Consider the following 18,471-nt stretch of genomic DNA (forward strand, 5'->3'; position numbering starts at 1 on the left):
ACACTTCCATGAAGTACACCTTTCTTGTTTGCCACCCGCTGGGCCCCTCTGATTAACTCCTTGTCAGACTGCCTGCTAGCAGGCATGGTCATTGTTGGTTTGCTGTGTGTCTTACTATATAGAATGAACTCTTTTGACAAACTCACAGCACATTACTTCTTTCTGTATCTCCTGAACCTGGCACTGTTCTGGAGATATAGGAAGAACTCAATCATTTGTTGTTATGAGTGAATAAATATTTTAAGAAAATGAGGGACTTTTCCTAATAATAGGTCTCTAACCTGTCTATTTATTTTGCCATTCTGTTTCAAAATTTAATTAGAAATTCTTCAGGAGTATCTCATCCCCAGAATTTTGTTTCATTTAGATTACTTTTGTCCTCATGACAAGCATGTAGAACTTGCTTCACTAATAGTATTATTTTCCGGCGTAAGGATCCTGGTTCGAGCCCCTGGCTCCCCACCTGCAGGAGAGTCACTTCACAGGTGGTGAAGCAGGTCTGCAGGTGTCTATTTTTCTCTCCCCCTCTCTGTCTTCCCCTCCTCTCTCCATTTCTCTCTTCCTATCCAACAATAATGACAACAATAATAAATACAACAATTAAAAAAAACAAGGGCAACAAAAGGGAATACATAAATATTTTTTAAAATGTTATTATTTTCAAAGTTTTATATTCTATTTATTATTATTATTATTATTATTATTATTATTATTATTATTATTATTATTATTATTATTATTGAGAAAGAGATACAGAGAGAAAGACCAGAGCATTGTTCTTATGGAGCTACTGAGGACTGAACCTGGGAACTCAGAGCCTCAGGCATGAGAGTGTTTTACATTGTGCTGTCTCCCCAGCCCATATGATTGTTTTTTGTTTGTTTTATCTTTTTGTAGAAGTCCCTTTGGTATAGAGTTTAGTGTTGAAGAGATATTTAAAAAGGGCAGCTGATTAATAAATCATCTCCTTTCATGTACTTCTGAATTTAACATTATTTAATAATGGATTTGGGGGAAAGTTTTCCACTAGTTTATAAGACATTTTTGTAGTATAACATCAAAATTAATTATTTTTAAACTAATTCTTGTGTACATGACTTTACTTAAAACTCTCAGTATTTATACATTTTGATACTGTCAGTACTTATACAAAGTAGAAATATTTATACTATCCATTTCACAGATAAGAAGTTATAATGGGGACCGGGTGTTGGTGCAGCTGGTTAAGCGCTCACATTACAAGGCACAAGGACCCAGGTTCAAGCTCCTGGTCCCCATCTGCAGGGGGAAAGTTCACGAGTGGTGAGGCAAGGCTACAGGTGTCTGTCTGTCTCTTTCTCTATTCTCCCTGCCTTCTCAATTTCTCTTGGTCTCCATCCAATAATAAAAAAAATTTAAAAAAATTAAAAGAAAATCAGTTATAAATGTTAGGTAACTTGTCCTGATATGGGATTTGACTTTCAAATCCATGTGTTACTAATTGCACTGCTCGTGGTCTGAACCATTAGTGTGTTCTGCATCCCCAATGTTCCTGAAAATTGTTATCATCTTCTCTAAGTTGGTCTCTCACTCTTTCCCTAAATGCACTTTGTCACATCTAACTGCTCAGGAAAACCCAGCTGGGCCAAAGAAAACATCTCCACTGGGAGAATCAAGGCTTATGCAAATAGCCAGACTGTGAGGAAAGCTTATAGTCTTCCTTTGTGCCCTGTTTCTAATAAATAAACCATGGCAGCCTGCTTCGGTCGTTAACAGAGGTAGATGAAGCCAGCCACGCCATCCTTCTGCATGGCACAGTGGCTATGTGGCTTCTTTATCTGTTGATCAGGGTAGTGAAGGATTCCCATAGCCTTAGTATCCTTTAAGAGGATGATTACATATGGGAGGAGAAATAGGATAAAGGATTGTTTTCAAAGGGATTTACTTGGAAACTCATTACTGGAGAAGGCAAAAGAACTAATGACCAGAGTTAAGTCAGAGAAGTTGAGCTCATTTTATTTTATTTTGTTTATTTATTCATGAGAAATGAAAGGAGAGAGAAAGAACCCTACATCACTCTGGTACATGCACTGCCAGGGGGATCAAACTCAGCACCTCATGCTTGAGAGTCCAATGCCCTATCTACTGTGCCACCTTCCAGACCGCCAGATGAGCTCATTTTGAATCTCACTGTCTTTGTCTTTAAAGTGCAGTGAGGGTTGGGCTGGGGAGACAGTATAAGATTATGCAAAAGACTTTCATGCGTGAGGCTCCAAGGCTTCATATTCAACCCCAAGCACCACCTCAAACCAGAACTGAGCAGTGCTCTGGTTTCTCTCTATATGTATATCTATAGGTTTCTCTCATTAAAACAAATAAAACGTTGCAGTGAGTGTCAGGGTTGGAAAGATATCTTACTTGCATAGTGTCTTGTTGTATCAGTGAACCACCCATGTTTGTACCAGCACTGGAATAAGTTTTGGTACTGTGGTGTCTTTGTCTCTTTCTCTCCATCTCTTTCTTTTTTTTTTGAAAAATTCAGCTTGGAGCCGTTCAGCCCCAGTGGTAACAAAATCAATTTAACAAACAAAGCCAACTTTTAAGACTCTATTTATTTGTCCAGGTTTTGTCTGAGTCAAGCTGGACTAGATAAGAAGTCAGTATATGAATGAAAGTCTTGGTGTGGCTTCAGGATGAAGTTTCTAATATCTTCAAGATTTGGAATAACCTTACTAAAACTCATGCTACTTTTCTGGAATCAAAGGTCTTTCCATGTAGCTCTTTCTCCTCTACATTCAAGTATTCATTTTTATGTTGGCCCGATCCCTGACCCCTAAATATAGAGACTTAAAGACACAGATCATTTTATTTGTTCACTGTTTTTCTGTTGGTCTCATTTGGGTTATGCGGATGAAAATAGTCACATGATAGCTTCTCTGGGACTAAGAAGCTTCACAGAGTCTTATTTTCACATAGGTTTGCCCTTGCAGAACTCTCTATTAGGGGCTGGGGGTGGGGCTGCCACTTGCTGAATTCTCTATATCCTATGGGCCTATGGGCAAAGAGGAGATCCTTTGCAGGGTGGTTAGATTACATTAGAATTGGAATTAGAATCACATAAAATTAGAATTACATTAAAATTTGATTTATGAACTTCTACACTACTGATTCCTAAGACTTAAAAGACAAGAAGTGGATTATTGTTGATAAAAGCATCATCTTTGCAAACATTTGACCATCTTATCAATGACACTTCTTTGTATAACTTGGGCAATGTCTACTTTTTGAGAGTCTACCTTTCTGCTAATGGGATTACTTCCTAGTATGAGCAGATTGGATAAGAAATAGACCCTTCACCAAGAAGAAGTCAGTGCATTGTTAAGCTGAGTCAACCAAATACATTTTTAAAAATATTTTATTTAGTTGTTTATTGGATAGAGACAGAAAGAAATTGAGAGGGGAGGGAGAATAGAGAAGGAGAGAGACAGAGAGACATACCTGCAGTACTGCTTCACTGCTCATGGAGCTTCCCTCCTACAGATGGGTACCAGGGGCTTGAACCTGGGTCCTTGTGCATTATAATGTGTGCACTCAGCCATGTGTACCACGACCAGGCCCCAAGTCAAGCAATTTCTTAGACTAAGAATTTTAAATTGTGAAGCAAAGATGTAAATTAATGAACTCAGTGGTGCTAGAGTCAAAAATCATTCCATGTAGCCCTTTCTCTTCTATATTTTTGGAGAAGTAGAGTTCTGTCATTTATTTTGTCATTTATGAGTACAGCCATACATCTATAGGATCTTTGGCACCATGGTAGACACTGGGTACTCTTGACTTAGAAATACCATTGAAATACACCCACAAGGATGACAGAACAAATTCTGTGTTCCCAAAATGGAGAGTCTGTATCCAAAATCTGGAAGTGCTGACTCAGTTGTCTTCTCCCAAGTTGCTCTTAAAATGTAAAAAAAAAAAAAAAAAAAAAAACAAATGAAAAAAAACTTATTTGCCTTACTAGTTCATGCATCTAAAGGAACCTGGATATAGTAATAGTACTCTATTAAGAGAAGTTGCCAATAAGAAAGGGGGAGAGTGTGAAGAGAAGGTATCAGTTACTTTCTGATTCAGCAGAGAAAATATAATATTGGAACAAATTGTCTACTCTTCTGGGACTTTCAAGAATCAGTACTTTTGTGACATGGTTATTTGAATTTGGTGACAGCAAAAGCTCAAGATGTCAGGCAGATTATTTTTAAGCTTCTCGAGACTTCCAATAATAGTAAATTTCTGACTTGTTTTCTGAGTAAAAAATAACTCTGGAGGAAATAAGCCTACCTTTCTGATAATAAATACTTACACAAATTTCCACTAATGCTTTTTGTCTACCAGGCCAAATCAAAGGGATCTTAGAGAGGAATTGCAGGATCATAGGTAGGTACATTTCTAGCCTTCTGAGAGTTCTCCAGACTGTTCTCCACAGAGGCTAGACCAGTTGACATTCCCACCAGCAGTGCAGGAGGGTTATTTTGACCCCACACCCTCTCCAGCATTTGCTGCTGTTACTTTTTCTGATGTATGACATTATCACAGGAGTGAAGTGGTATCTCAATGTTGTCTTTATTTGCATTTCTCTGACAATCAAAGACTTGTATCATTTTTTTCATGAGTTTCTTTGCCTTTTGTATCTACTCTGTGGTGAATATTCTGTTCATGTCCTCTCCCATTTTTTGTTCGGGTTATTTCTTTTCTTGTTGTTGAGTTTGGCAAGCTCTTAATATATTCTGGTTATTAGCTTCTTGTCTGATGTATGGCATGTAAAGATCTTCTATTCTGTGAGGGGTCTCTTGGTTTGGGTAGTGGTTTCTTTTGCTATGCAGAAGCTTTTTAATTTGATGTAGTCCCATAGGTTTATGCTTGCCTTAGTCTTCTTTGTAAATGGATTCCTTTCATTGAAGATGTCTTTAAAGTTTATGAGGAAAAGAGTTCTGCCAATATTTTCCTCTATGTATCTGATAGTTTCTGGACTAACATTCAAGTCCTTGATCCACTTAGAATTTACTTTTGTATGTGGTGAAATATAGTGGTTCAGTTTCATTCTTCTGCATGTTTCATCCCATTTTTTTCCAACACCATTTGTTGAAGAGATTCTGCTTTCCTCATTTAATAGTCTGGGAACCTTTGCCAAAGATTAGATGTCCACAGGTGTGGGGTCTTACTTCTGGGCTCTCAATTCTATTCCATTGGTGTGTCTATTCATGTTCCAGTACCAAGCAATTTTGATGACAATGGCCCTATAATACAATTTGATATCTGGGAGTGTGATGCCTCCAGTTCTGCTCTTTCTTCTCAAGATTGTTTTGGCAATTCTAGGTCTTTTTTTTGGTTCCAGATAAACATTAGTAGCATTTGTTCTATTCTCCTAAAAAATGTGGTTGGGATCTCGATGGGGATCATTAAATTTGTATATGACTCTGCGTAGTATATTTATTTTGATGATGATATATCCTAAGGAACCCAACACACCCATCCAAAAAGATCTGTGTACACATATGTTCTTATCAGCACAGTTTGTAACAACAAAAACCTGGAAGCAACCCAGGTGTCCAACAACAGATGAATGGCTGAGAAAGTTGTGGTCTATATACACAACGAAATACTACTCAGCTATAAAATTGATGACCTCACTGTTTTCAGCCAATCTTGGATGGTCCTTGAAAAATTCATGTTAAGTGAAATAAGTGAGAAATAGAAGGATGAATATGGGTTGATCTCACTCTCAGGCGGAAGATGAAAAACAAGATCAGAAGAGAAAACACAAGTAGAACCTGAACTGGAGTTGGTGTATTGCACCAAAGTAAAAGACTCTGGGGTGTGGGGGGGGAGAGAATACAGGTCCAAAAAGGATGACAGAAGACCTAGTGGGGGTTGTAATATTATATGGAAAACTGGGAATGTTATGTTAATGAATGCTATTTACTATAGAATGCAAAACATTAACTCCCCAATAAAGAAATAAAAAAAAGACATCTTGGAAACATTAACCAATCAAATTGACAAAGGTCTCTGCCCAGTGTCATACAGTGTTCAAGTGTTAGAGAAAGTGAAAACCAAACCAAAACAATAACGTGAAAGTCAATAACTCCTTCAGTCTGTTTAGAAATGGTATTTTCTAAATAAGTATTACCTTATCAAGAAATCTAGTGGCCAGTAATATCTGTAGCATTTGCAATAAACATTATTTTCTACTATAAGTGCAATAGAAAATATATAAGTGGTCTGGGAGGTGGCGCAGTGCCTATGGAACTCACAAGCGTGAGGTCCTGAGTTCAATCCCTGGCAGCACATGTACCAGAGTGATGTCTGGCTCTTTCTCAACTCCTATCTTTTCCAGTAAATGAATAAAATCTTTTTTTAAAAATGGGGCTGGGTGGTGATGCACTGTGCCAGGACCCTCACAAGGATGCAGGGTTGAACCCCCACTTCCAACCTGAAGGGGGGGTCGCTTCACAGATGGTGAAGCATGTCTGTGGTGTCTATCTTTCTCTCCCCCTCTCTGTCTTCCCTTCCTGTTTCAATTTCTCTCTATCCTATCTAATAAAATAGAAGAGAAATGGCCACCAGGAGCAGTGTGTTTATAGTGCAGGCACTGAGACCCAGTGATCACCCTAGAGACTATATATATATATATATATATATATATATATATATTTCAAAATTCAGAATCACATCAATATATTCTCCTGTGAAATAATGCACTAATTTACTGTCTTGTGGGGTTGAATCCACACTTTTGACATGACAATAAGTTGAGTTGTGCTCTACACTGGGATAGAACTAGTGAGGTGGAGCTGGGTGGTGGCTCACCTGGTTGAGTGCATGTATTACAATGTGCAAGGGCCCAGGTTCAAGCCCTCAGTCCCCACCTGCAGGAGGAAAGCTTTGTGAGTGGTGAAGCAGGGCTGCGGGCGTCTCTCTGTCCCCCTCTGTCACTATCACCCCCTTTCCTCTGGATTTCTGGCTGTCTCTGTCTCTAGTTTCAATATCAGCAGTCCTGGGCTTCACCTTTGGCAATTCGTGTTAATATGTTTGAGTAAGCTGCTCAAGGAAGTTCATCTACGCTGATGACATCTGCTGTGCAACTCAGGCATCAAAGTTCGACATCCTCGAGGAAACACTCACGAAAGACATGTCTGTGATATCTGATTACTGTAAAAAATGACAACTAGGGAGTCGGGCGGTGGTGAAGCAGGTTAAGCGCATGTGGCGCAAATCGCCAGGACCTACGTAAGGATCCCCAATTCGAGCTCCCGGCTCCCCACCTGCAGCGGAGTCGTTTCACAAGCGGTGAAGCAGGTCTGCAGGTGTCTGTCTTTCTCTCCTCCTCTCTGTCTTCCCCTCTTCTCTCCATTGCTCTCTGTTCTATCCAACAACAATGGCATTAATAACCACAACAATGTTGTTAAACAACAAGGGCAACAAAAAGGAAAATAAATAAATAAAAACTTAATTAAAAAAAAATGGCGACTAATCCCTAGCACTGCAAAAACGGTATCATCTGTTTTCCATCTACACCATGCCTCGGCCTTGCGTGAGCTTAATGTGCAGTTTGGCGATACGAGAATCCGGCATGAAGCCCAGCCAGTCTATCTTGGCGTTACTCTCGATCGCACTCTGTCATTTCACGAACATCTCATAAAAACTGCAGCAAAGGTGGGCACGAGGAATAACATCATTGCAAGACTGGCCAGCTCCTCATGGGGCGCGAGTGCTTCCACACTATGATCATCATCTCTGGCATTATGCTATTCCACTGCAGAATACTGTGCCCCAGTATGGTTCCGTAGCCCCCATGTCCACTTGGTCGATTCCAAATTATATTCCTCCATGAGGATAATTTCTGGAACCATCCGTTCCACCCCGGTTCCATGGCTGCCAGTTCTTAGCAACATCACCCCGCCAGATATTCGTCGGGATGCGGCATCATCTAAGTTCATTTCCCACGTCTACGCTCGACCGGACCTGCCAATATACGCGGATATCTTCGCCCACCCTGTCCAACGCTCGACGTCTCGTCATCCAATCTGGTCCCCTACGCCTTCTTTGTTCCAGACTCTTGGAAACAGAGTTGGCAGTCAGCTGAGGTAAAGAACAAACACCTCATCACAGACCCCTGCCAGCGTCAACCTGGCTTTGACCTAGCACGTTATGATTGGGCCCTCCTCAATCGCTATCGAACAGGCCATGGCCGGTGCGCCACTATGTTCCATCGCTGGGGAGCCAGAGACGACCCGAACTGCCCCTGCGGCTCCAGACAGACTGTGACCCACATAGTCAACGACTGCCACCTCTCCAGATTCAAAGGAGGTCTCGAAACTTTACATCAGGCTCAACCTGACGCTGTTGACTGGCTACAGAAGAAGGGCAAACGCTAGAAGAAGAAGTAAGCTGCTGACTGTGTTAATAAAGTTCATTTACATAGTATACTTTTATTATACTGTATAACAGGTATATAAAATACTGACCTTCTATAACCAGTCTATTACTTATACTTATAGTAAATAAATGTAGAATTGAGTATTACACATATTCAATATGACATTATATAGTGTCTTTATACAAGTTAAAGAAATGGTTTTATATACATACCTTATATTATCAGTATACTTAATAATATTGTTATGTAATGAAAATATTCCTAACTGAATGAACACCAAATCTTTTCACAGAAGAATATTTGAGAAATTGTGAGTAGGTGATGGCATTGCCTATAGAATACACATATAAACTTATACAAAAACCCAGGTTCAAGACCCAGGCCCCACTTACAGGAGGGGAAGTTTCATAAGCAGTGGAGCATTCCTCCAGATGTGTGTCTCTCTCTATTGCTCACTCTTTGTCTCTCACCCTCTATCAAATAAAGACAATGAAAAAATAAATAAATAAAAGACCACTGGGGAATGGTGGTGTTGTTGTGCATGCCATGAACACCTCAGCAAAAGCTCTCATGGCAGAGAAAGAAAAGAATATTCAAGAAATGAACCATGACAATAAACTCTGTAGAATATTGCAGACACTTCTAGAATCTAAGAACATGTGATACATATATATTTATGATACATAGATGATAGACAGACAGATGTTAGATAGACATAGATATCTTTTTCTTTAATACTTTTAAAGGTGAAATCACCATTTTTTAAAAATTTATTTATTTAATCTCTTTTGTTGCTCTTGTTGTTTTATTGTTGTAGTTGTTGTTGTTATTGATGTCATCGTTGTTAGATAGGACAGAGAGAAATAGAGAGAGGAGGGAAAGACAGAGAGGGGGAGAGAAAGACAGACACCTGCAGACCTGCTTCACCGCATGTGAAGGGACTCCCCTGCAGGTGGGGAGCCGGGGCCTCAAACCGGGATCCTTATGCTGGTCCTTGCACTTTGCACCATGTGTGTTTAACCCGATGCGCTACCGCCCGACTCCCTTTTTCTTTAATTTTTAGCTATGAATGTCTATCAGTGGCTTTTGATAATCGTGCTGCATTTATAGTTTGAGGAGTTCTTTTTGTCTTGGTGAACTCTTAAGACTTATTCAGGACAAATGACAATGCTTCTTTGCTTGGGAAGCTTTTCCTTTTGCTCTGTCTGTGGGAAATATCTCTATAATTGAGCTGGTCTACCCAGACATTACACAGAAAATTCACTTGTACTAACTTCTCAGAAGAGAGACAAGATAGAGTAGACAAAAAAAGTATAAAGGGAGTAAGGCAATGTAAGTCAGTACAACCTGCATCTGTGGAATGCTCCTGGGCCAATGACTGCACTGTAAGGCTATGACCCCCCTCAATGAAAAGATTAAATAGGACTTGGAGGCAGCTGCTGGCTTGAGCTCCAACAAGCAGTGGCTTGTGACCGAGGATTCTCTGGATAGGGTTCCAGATGCTAGCATGATACCAACCAGACTTCCCTGGACAGACAACCCCACCAATGTGTCCTGGAGCTCCACTTCCCCAGAGTCCTTCCCCACTAGGGAAAGAGAGAGACAGGCTGGGAATATGGATCAACCTGTCAATGCCCATGTTCAGCAGGGAAGCAATTACAGAAGCCAGACCTTCCACCTTCTGCATCCCACAATGACCTTGGGTCCATACTCCCAGAAGGATAAAGAACAGGAAAGCTATCAGGGGAGGGGATGGGATACAGAGATCTGGTGGTGAGAATTATGTGAAGTTCTACCCCTCTTATCCTATGGTTTTGTCAATGTTTCCTTTTTATAAGTAAAGATAAAAAAGACTATTGACTTGAAAGACAAAAAAAAAAAAAAGATTAAATAAATAAAGGTGGTGTGGGAAGAGCAGACTCTGCCCCTGACTTTATTAATTCAGTATATGCTTTCAAGAGGAAATTATCTTGGGTAAATAAAAAGTTGGCCTGCTGTAAGATGATACATAATTTCCATGCTCAGTTGTCAGGGGCTTGAGCAGACATGTCTACAGTGTAACCTACACCAAGCAGCCTCTCAGCTCTGGTGAATTACTCATGGCTCTGAACAACCAAGCAGGGCAAGGCGTATTGCTTAGGCTCTAAATTCATCATCTGAGGGGGATGTTGTAAATGTAAATCTACCTTCGCCCAGCCTCACATACTGCTCCCACTTCAGATGCTTATTGGGATCTGAGGAGGTTTGGGGAACACTGGAGGCAGGGCACTGTGTTGTGTGGGTACCTGAGGCTTCCTGCTGGACCAGGATGCTGAGATCCTGGTACTGAGCATTCGCAACTTAAACAAATCCATTATAAATGGTGAAACTGTCCCAGATAATATCCCCATCAGGGAAAAATCATGGAATGTCAGATAAAAAAGAAACCCTAATTATGGTATGTTTGTGTACAGTGGACATGTCCTTCCATGGTCTCTCCTAAGGGAATATCCACTTACTTTCTTCTAAATTATTAAGTCGGCTTTTTTTTCTCAGAAAGGGGATCAAACAATAAAAGTAATCATGTTCTAATAAATTAAAATTTAACTAAATATAATTAAGTTCTATAAAGACATCATTCATGATTTATTACAACATATTTTTGTTTAACTGTTTAATCTTTTACATATGTGTGTGTGTGTGTGTGTATGTGTGTGTTGAATGGAATAAGTAAAGGCTCTGTGTGGTGTGATTAATTTAACTGTGACTTAAATAGCTAGAGGGTGACTTTAGCCTTCTGGATCCCGAGGTTTCAGACTGTGTTGTTGGAAGAGGAAGAGGACAAAAATAGTTTGCTTCTTACATTCCAGAGTAACATGTACTTGACTTCCCCCTTACATTGAAGTATAGCAGTGAGTTTAGATTGGAGAGACCCTGGGATGCTCCTTAATACTTGTGATAATGTTCTGACTTGAAATATGAAAAGACAGATCATGTCTGTGTTTGAGCTTTGACCCCCACACATATTGCTGAGCCTCATCTCCTGAAGCAGAATAGCTATGAATAATCATATTTCTACATAGACCCCTCCTCCTCTTATTCTTCAGTTCCTCAAATGTCCTAAGATATCTTACTGAAAGCACTGTTTTTATTTAAGGTCAATTATAGCATTTTAAAAAAATTATTATTGAGATCGCAGTCTAGGAAAATGTTGGTATGCATGAGACCCCTTCTGTTTCATTTGGTTTAAATCGCCCCTGCTTAACACTATTCTATTTACATAACCACTGTTAACAAGTTCCACCCTCCCTCCAGGGCATTGTGGTTCAGTGATAGGATTCTCGCCTGCTCTGCCCCTTCTTTGTCACACTCTGATGTGTTTCCCCAGCCCGGCGAAAACAACCTAACCCGTTGAAAACAACATATGGCGCCTGAACGGGGACTGAAATAAGCCCTGAAACATGGACTGGCATCAACGTGGGACCCTACCCACCCATCGTCCAGATAAGTAAACTTGGCTACCCATCCACCTTGGGTTGCCTTTCTACTTATGAAGAGGTTTGCCAAAGCCTCTACTGTTTCATCATGAGACAGTTACTCTGTCTCTGGAACATTTTACTCTGGGCCATACTTCGGTTCCCTCACCGGGAATTTTGGTTTCTTATGACCGGGATCATAGAGCTTGGGAGATGCATGGAGATTTCTCCTTGGACTTTCTGGATTCCCTCTCCCATGTTTCCTGAGGAAAAGGACTACATTTTTCTCTGGGCCACAGTTTGGTTCTTTTATGACCGTGATCGTAGACCTTGGGATATGCATGGGGATTTCCCCTGGGACTTTCTGGACTTCTTCTCACATGTTTCCCATGGAGAAGGACTACTCTAATTTGAGGAGCATTCTCCAGTACCCTGGCAGTTCCCAAGTTTGGAGACATGTGGTTAGTTCTACTCTCCTGATTGGATTCTTTCTTCGATGGGAAGACACTTTTAAAAATGGGTGCCTGAAGCAATCCAGCTGGAACAGTCAGAAGCACCCTAAATGGAATTTCGAGGACCTTTTTGGACTAGGATGCCCTCCGGGGATTCTTAATCCTACATGGTGAGATCTTGATAATCTGGTTCAAGTTGCGTTTCATAAGAGAATGATTTGAATGACTGAATTTTTGTTTGACATTGACTTAAAAAAAAAAAAATGCTGGACGCAGCCATGATTTCTAGAGACATCCAGAAACAATCCAAAAATTGTTTTTTCCCTCCTATGATTTCTCTTTTACGTCTTGACATGAATCTGAAACGTTTAATCCTGAAAACTGTATGAGTTATGGGTGGGGCAGATAGTGCAATGATTATGTTAATTATTCTCATGCCTGAGGCTTTTAACCGTGGTTCTTCTGTTTACCTTTCCACATTTTATTGAGTTTAAACTGTTTAAACAACCTTAAAATCATACTAGAAAGGACTTCCAATTTTAATGGAGTTATCAATTATAGTAAACTTCTAATCTGCTACAAGTTTTGTTTGACAAGTAAGTGAATTTCAGCTGTCAAAGTCTTCACATGAAAAAGCATCTACTCAAATGGAATTCCTGGAAATCCATTTGGATCCTGTTCTCTGACATCGCCCCCAGAAACCAATGATGAGACCTGGCACGACCTGAAGAAACAGATTCACAGACTCCAAAGCTCACTCTCTACAGAAAAGCAGAATTCTGGTGGCCGACATTCCCCATTGAGACAGACATGCAGCGTTTCATCCTCTGGCATTTTCTTCTGTGGTCAGCTACTTTGGACTGACACCTCCATCAGACTTACTGGTACACGCTGCTGTGTTTCTCAAAGACTAAATTCAGCCAATTGCCTTGAGATTTATAAACCATGTACCCTCGCCTGCAGGCTCTTCCCCAGAGGTAGAAAACTCCCCCTCCTTATTAGGTTATGCCCACAGAGGCATGAAGCGCCCCAAGAGGCAAGAGATGCCCACAGAGGCAGGAAACACCCTTTGAGGCAAGAGATGCCCCCAGAGGCATGAAACGTTCCCAGAGGCAAGAAATGCCCTTTCGCCTGCTAGGCCTTGCCCTTTGAGACAAGAAAAGCTCCCCTTGGCATCACACTGATTATTGCTGCTCGCCTATTTTGTTTTCCATGTCTTATGCCAGTTCTTTTGAAAATGCCTGTACGATATAGGTTTCTGTTCACCCCACAATGGCCATTAGTTAAAAAGAAAGGGGGAACTGTTGGTATGCATGAGACCCCTTCTGTTTCATTTGGTTTAAATCCCCCCTGCTTAACACTATTCTATTTACATAACCACTGTTAACAAGTTCCACCCTCCCTCCAGGGCACTGTGGTTCAGTGATAGGATTCTCGCCTGCTCTGCCCCTTCTTTGTCACACTCTGATTTTCACCAGTCACTTTTCTCTCCACCCTCTCTATGTCACATCCTGTTTCCACCCTACTTGGCAAGTATATATAAAGACAGCATTGTGAGTTTTAGAGTACTGTACTTTGAGTTTAACTTAGCTCATCTTAGATTGTGCTGCGTCCTGCATGAATAAAGAGATACTGTGTACAACCCAGCCATGAGTCCTGGTCGTCTGTTACCCGCCCGTGAAGCCAGCCCGGCGAAAACAACCTAACCCGTCGAAAACAACAGGGAAAGTGTTTATTTCTACTGTTGTCACATAAAGTAACACTCAGATAATTTGATATTTTTAAATATCAAACTGAAATATTCTTTTCTTATTATTTGTAAGACACTTAAAAATATTAATTTATTTATTCCCTTTTGTTGCCCTTGTTTTATTGTAGTTATTGATGTCATTGCTGGATAGGACAGAGAGAAATGGAGAGAGGAGGGGAAGACAGAGAGGGGGAGAGAAAGACAGACACCTGCAGAACTGCTTCACCGCCTGTGAAGTGACCCCGGGGGGCTCGAACCGTGATCCTCGCCGCCTGCACTTCGCTACCGCCCGACTCCCACTGAAATATTCTTGTTGGTGCTGTAGCTCCTGAAGTAACTAAGGAGACAGAGTGCTCCCTCCCACCTCTCTGGAGATGCACCAGCAATCTCTCCTACAATCCATTTCATTAAAGACGTTGCCATGGTATTCTCTAGAAGGCGGTGGCCTAGAAAAAGCATCGCAATACCGGAACACAGAAAAGCTGTGCGAAATATTCTCCTATTCTTGCTCCCAGTTAAGCTTAGGTTATTCAGAGCCCTCATCTAACTCTTGTGATCTTATGCGGGCACATTCAGTGTTAGTAATCCAAAGTGTTTTTTTGATCTCCTCAGAGATCTTTGCTGTTCTTTTACGTGCCCAGAAATTCTGTAAATCATCTTGGTTACTGTCTTTCTGTCTCCTTCTCCTTCTCATTTACCGCCGCACCCTCCCTCCGGTTCCTTTCTTTTGAGCATCCATATTTGCTGAAAGTCACATAGATCACTGTGGCAGAAGGACAGTGATTCCTGAGAATGCAACTTTGAAGCACTTGCATTATTTCCTATTTCTCACGCATATTGTAGCTGAGGTTTAGGGAACTGAAATGCTATGGTCAAGGCCACACGGGCAGAAAGTTTGACAAAGTCCAATTTTGAAGTAAGTTCCTTCTGAATTAATACCCCCTGCATTTTCTATGACTTCTGGCTACCTTAGGTCTAAAATGGTCTGATTACTACAGGAAAATCACCCCCCTTTTTTTTTACTAGTTGCTGATTCACTTTGAGTGTGTAAATCTCTGTACCTTTCATTTTTTAATTATGTATTTATTTATTATTGGCTAGACAGAGAGAAATTGAGAGGGAAGGTGAGATAGATGGAGAGAGAAACAGAGAGACACCTGCAGCCTTGCTTCACATTCCTGAAGCTCCCCGCCCCCTGTAGGTGGGAACCAGGGGCTTGAACCCGAGTCCTTTCACACTGTAATATATGCACTTAATCAGGTGTGCTGCTACCTGATCCCCGGCAGACCATTTTCTTTCTTTGTTTTTAAAATCGTTTTTATTTATTATTGGATAGAGACAGAGAGAAATTGAGAGGGGCGGGAGACAGAGAGACACCCGCATCACTGTTTCAGTATTTGCAGAGCTTCTCCCCCTGCAGGTGGGGACCAGGGGCTTGAACCCAGATCCTTGCATATTGCAACATGTGTACTCAGCCAGGTGTGCCACCACCTGGCCCCCACAGACTCTTTCTACTGGTGAGAAAAAGTGATAGTAAATTGAAAGAAAAAAAAAAAGATGATTGAAGAAATCCTATAGAAATCAAAAGCGCTAAAGATCCCAAGATGTTTACTGAATCCATTAAAGAATTAATGTTGTTTTTATATACATATATGTGTAAGTCAGGTCTGTGTCTACATCATATCTATGTGCATGCATATATAACTTAAGAGACGTTAATCCCATAAACATTTCTTAGTATAAACACCTTGCTCACACCCTATTACTTAATATTAACCCTTAAAGGCATTATTCCAGAAGTCAATGTCAATTAAGTTTCAAAGCTGGGAATATAGAAACCTCAGACATGTCATTGTTTTATAATTACTTTTGATAAGCTAAGGTCTCAGGTATGCAGTTTTACCACCCCCAGGTCATCATTTCATTCAGATAGTCAGAGAGACAGAAAGCGAGAGACACCATATGATCAGAGCTGTCCCAGTGCTGTGGGACTCCCATATGATGTCAGAATTTGAACCCTGGCTACATATCTGGAAAGGAAGACTTTTATTGGGTGGCCCACTCCTTCAGCTCCATAAAATAGTTTGAGTAATAAAATAGTTGGCTTTAATCCTTTCAAAGATATTTTTCAAGAGTGGTGATGCTGGAAGATCTTCTTGTACTGGGAAGATGGACTGGGGGGTGGATTATAGTTTCACAGGATATCTAATGACTACCCTCATCTTTATTTTAAAGATTTATTTTATTTATTTATTTATCATTGGATTGAGACAGAGAGAAATTGAGAGGGAAGGGAGAGACAGAGGGGAAGAGAAGTAGAGAGACACCTACAAACCTGCTTCACCACTAGTGAAGCTTTACCCCTGCAGGTAAGGACCAGGGGCTTGAACTCAGGTCCTTGCACACTGTAGTGTGTGCGCTTAACCAGGTGCACCACCACCTGGCTCCCTGTCCTCATTTTAAAAGAGAAAGTAAGGGCAGACCCAGCGTTTGTTGACACACCATCAAGGAAACTAAATTTCATCTTGCACCTTGAAATATGACATAGTCAATGCTTACATTTTATAGAGGAAACAAAGAAAAATGAACTAACAGTAGGTTCATAAGTGCTAACATCACACTTTGCATCTGATCTATAGTTAGACCTATGTCACCTGCTTTGCACCCATACCCATACATCCCAACCCTATGGGTACTAAGCTGCTGTTTCTGTTGCCCTTCCTGTCCACACATTGAATTCAGGTGTGCTTTTCTCCCAGAAGCTATCTGCAATTAGCCCATCTTACATGAAGTATACTTCTCTCTTAGAATTTCTACAGGACTACTTTTTATGAGCACAGATATAGTTAATCTCACACAACTTTTTTCTATTTACTGACAGTGTATCTTTCCTCTCTGAGTTTGTCTTTTCTGAGAATCAGACCTACATGTTGTTCCTTTTTCATTTCCTATTACAGCTAAAGACAGCTAATCATACACAAACTCATCAGAGGTTTTTGAACAGTGGTGATTCACATTCCCAGAATATCCAAGAAGAGATGGACATTGTCTCCAGGTAACTATCTGTGTGTCTTTGGTTATGTCACCTCAGTTTTTCTTGGCTTCCAAAATTTACTTTTTTTAAAAAAATATTTTATTTATTCCCTTTTGTTGCCCTTGTTGTTTAATTGTTGTAGTTATTATTGTTGTTGTCGTCGTTGTTGGATAGGACAGAGAGAAATGGAGAGAGGAGGGGAAGACAGAGAGGAGGAGAGAAAGATAGACACCTGCAGACCTGCTTCACTGCCTGTGAAGCGACTCCCCTGCATGTGGGGAGCCGGGGTTCGAACCGGGATCCTTATGCCCGTCCTTGTGCTTTGCACCACCTGCGCTTAACCCGCTGCACTACAGCCCGACTCCCCCAAAATTTACTTCTAAAATAGATACTGCTGAATTAAGCTAACATTCTAGCAAAAAAAAAATATATATATATACGTATATATATGTATATATATACGTATATATATATATATTCACTATGTGAGTCACTTTTGTGAGTGATGCTCATTAAAAAAAAAATCAGGTTTTTCAGCCAATGAGATGGCTCTCCTGCTAGGGTGTCTGCTATCCCAGGTTAGATCTGTTCATGTACTCATATGTGAGTACTGTATGATTCAGGTCTCTAAAATTTCTCCCTCCTCTCTCTTTATCTTTTGGTTGTTGCTGAGTAAGGACAGACAGAAATAGAAAGAAAGGGGGGGTGGAGCAAACACCACAGCGCTGAACTTCCTCCAATGTGGTGGGGGTGAGGTGAGGAGAAAAGCAAATATAGTACCAAAGAGAGCGATTTTTACCAGCTGTTTCTCTCTTTCTATCTGAAGAAAGTCAACTGAGAGCATCGAATCCCTGGTGACAATAACAATAATAGTAGCAACAAAATCAAATCCTTCTGCTATACCCCTCCCTCATTGTTTTACTAGGACAAAATGGGGGCTTATGAGTCTCCATTTTTAGCAGTTTCCCAGAGTGAGCCTATGTAAGTGGCTTGGAGATTTTATACTTTGGTGTATTCATTACTGACAGGCAGTGCTTACTAGAGTAGCCAAGACTAGAATTGTATTAAAAAAATTCCAAGTCTGCCTGCTGAGGAATAGGAATATGGTTGCTTCTTCACCAATGGAATCAGGATCTTCTAACTGAATAGCACATGAGACCCAAGAATTTGTATTTTATGAATTTGTGCAAGAGACTATGAAATAATGAAAAGCTTCTCTTTCTGATGCAAAAATCTTTATTATTTCCATGTGGTGCTTGCTCTTCCGTAGTTTGGATGAGAATTCTGGAACAGTTAACAAGCTTCTGAATGAGCCTCAGGCAGAAGTCTGACACTAGGAAGATTTAGAGTAAGTCTCCAGAGACAGC

This window comes from Erinaceus europaeus, chromosome 13 (assembly GCF_950295315.1).
Source record: "Erinaceus europaeus chromosome 13, mEriEur2.1, whole genome shotgun sequence".
Lineage (NCBI taxonomy): Eukaryota > Metazoa > Chordata > Mammalia > Eulipotyphla > Erinaceidae > Erinaceus > Erinaceus europaeus.